The sequence below is a fragment of the Bison bison genome, unplaced genomic scaffold, assembly GCF_000754665.1.
Source record: "Bison bison bison isolate TAMUID 2011002044 unplaced genomic scaffold, Bison_UMD1.0 scf7180017864080, whole genome shotgun sequence".
NCBI lineage: Eukaryota > Metazoa > Chordata > Mammalia > Artiodactyla > Bovidae > Bison > Bison bison.
In genome coordinates, this window is record NW_011494652.1 from 5,295,571 (window position 1) to 5,298,030 (window position 2,460).

Below are 2,460 nucleotides of genomic sequence, written 5' to 3' on the forward strand. Positions count from 1 at the left end.
GGCACTGCCCCCGCCGGCACTGCCCCCGCCCCCGAGAAGCCCAGGCTGGGCGGACGGACGCCTGGGTTCCCCTCCTGCCGCACTCGCGCTTGCGACCTTGGACGAGTCCTTGCTTTCTGGAGCCTGAATTACCCCCGCTGTAAATAGAATCTCGAGGGTGGGTAGGTGGGTGCCCGCGGGGTCCTATCTCTGAGGAGTAGGCCCAGGTCTAAGCCCACCCAGATCCCATCTCTGAAGCCTCGCTTGTGGCGGTGGTACAAGGGGCAGTTACAGACCTGAATGCTGTGGTGAGCCTCATTAGCTGGACAGAGGCGCTGGGCTCTACTTGAAATAGGCAAGCAGGAGGCCAGGACACCCTAGGCTTTGTGACCTTGAGTTGGCACCCTCCACCCCAACCTCAGTTTTCCCACCTGTGAAATGGGCACAGGAAGGTGTTGGATTCAAGGCACATTCATCATGTGGAACAGGGGCGTGGGATTTGTCCTGCACGAGAGGACCCCCCTCCCAGGTACTGGTGGCCCCAGTGCTGCTCCCTGACCCTCGGGGGCCTCAGATCTTCACATCTGACCCTGAGTCAGAGCCTAGGCCCCAAGGTAGATAGTCAGTGGGTAGGACATAGGGAGCTGCAATGCTGGGTGAATTTTGTTTTGTGATTTTTTTTTTTCCAAACAGTAACTCAAAGATCATTCTGTTCAACACCCCTATACATTTAAAGATGAAGTTAGTAACTGAAGTGGTAGAGAGGAAAGGACTGAATCAGAATTTCATCCATTTATTTTTTTATTTATTGGGTGCACATGTTTATTGGTGTCTTCTATATGCAAGTACTGTGAAGTATTCATAAGCATTGTGAAGACAAGTGTAGAAGTGGAGAATGACACAGGTCCTATTCTCATGGAATTTACATCCAGGGCAAACTACTGCAGCCAGAGGGAGCCTGGAGCCTGGCCTCCACCATCCATTCCAAGCCAGGTCAGGACTCTTCACTTTGTCTCTCTGAGAGGCACACGTTGAACTGACTCTTAAAGGATAATTAGGTTTGGGGCATGTGGGTGTGAAGGTAAGGACACCCCAGGTGGAGGGGACTTCTGGGCAAAGGCACTGTGATTGGACCACATGGATTGAGTTTGGAGAGCAGGAAGGCCACCTGGTGTAACTGGACACTGGGCAGCTAACTAGAGGCAGGTCAAAGAGGCCCTGATCTTGCTTTGGAGAAGTAGTGGCCAGACGTCTGTGAGAAGGGAGACCCCTGAAGACTGTCTTCAGGAAAGGTGGGAATGAGAGAAAGGAGTCCCTGAGGTCACGAGTGAAACTTGGGGGTCTCACTTCGAGATGACTGCAGGGGTGAGAATGACTCAGGAGTTTCAACTGCAGCTTCTGGAGATGAACCAGCACACCTCCACTGACATCTTCTGGACCACGGGAGAGCCGATGGGACGAGCCTAGTGTAGGATCCTATTCCAACTATTACCACCCAATTTCTGAGACTTCAGACCCGGACCTCGGTTTTCAATAGGTGCAAAGGGTGTGTGTGTGTATGTGTGTGTGTGTGTGTGTGTGGAGAACCCAGGCCTGTGTAATCGGTGTGTGTGTCTGTGTGGTGTGTGTGTTTCTACCCCGTGTGTGTATATGTGCATGTGTGTGTGTAGAACCCGGGCCCTCCCAGCACCAGGCCCCTGGGGTCTGCAGGATGGCAGCAGTGGCGGTAGGGAATTTCAGCACCAGACGACGGACAGCACCCGCGCGGAAAGGACGGGTGGGAGGCGGGAGGAGGAGTCAGAATCCCGGAGCTCGCTAGGCCCTGAGGTCACTGCTCAGCCTCAGTTCCTACCAACAGCGCCTCCCCGTGCACCCCTCACCTCCACCTCTCCTGGACTCGGAGCCAGTACTGGGAGTAGAATGGAGGACGCGGAAGGAAAGCTAACACTGAGAAGGAGAGGCAAAAGCCCGAGGGACAGGGCTTGATCACAGTTCCACCGTCCCAGTCCCTCGCGAGTGAAACTTCCTTCCCGGACTCCAGCCTCCGCCTGCTGTAGTCGTGGCAGGCCGAGCGTCAACTGCCCCATTGCGCAGGCGCGGAAATAATTATAACTCTAGCCCATCTATTGGCTGCTCCGCCGCGAACTAACAAACCCACTATCCAATCCGAGAGAGGCTCTACTAGCTCCGCCTATCCCTCCTCCCGGAAGTTGATTACTGCCGAATCCGCTTCGGCGAGGGCGCGCCAGCAGCCAATTGGGAGAGGAGAGAGGCGAGCCAGCGCTGCGGAGGAGCCAATGGCAGGCGGCAGAGGATGACGCCGCCGACATGGCTGCTGTCGTCGGACAGTTCGGGGACGTGTCGGGCTTCTCGGTAACCTCGATCGGTGCCCAGGGAACGGAGCAGCTGCCTCGCTAGTATTCGTACCACGAGGCGACTCAGCGGGCCCTCGGAGAGAGCGAGCATCGGGGCCATGGCTTA